A 326-nucleotide genomic window follows, 5' to 3' on the forward strand; every position below is an offset into this window, starting at 1 on the left:
GATCGTGCTGAGGAACTATTCAAAGTGTGGAATAATAAACACAAAAAAAAAATTAATATATATTAGTTATTTTTTTTATTTCTATTACGAACATAAACCAAAGTCAAAAAATAGCATAATAATACAAGTTTAGGCAAGGGCATCCAATACATTTTATGTATAAATAATAGTACCTATTAATGTGCGTACAAAAAAGTAAGAACCATAATTATTTGTATTCTTTATAAAGGTATATATTATACATTTTTAATTCATTACGAATCAAATTGAGTTGAAATTGCTGACTCGTGTCGTCGATTTTAATTTGCCGACTACTTAGTGAGTTC

The sequence above is a fragment of the Acyrthosiphon pisum genome, chromosome A2, assembly GCF_005508785.2.
Source record: "Acyrthosiphon pisum isolate AL4f chromosome A2, pea_aphid_22Mar2018_4r6ur, whole genome shotgun sequence".
Classification (NCBI taxonomy): Eukaryota; Metazoa; Arthropoda; class Insecta; order Hemiptera; family Aphididae; genus Acyrthosiphon; species Acyrthosiphon pisum.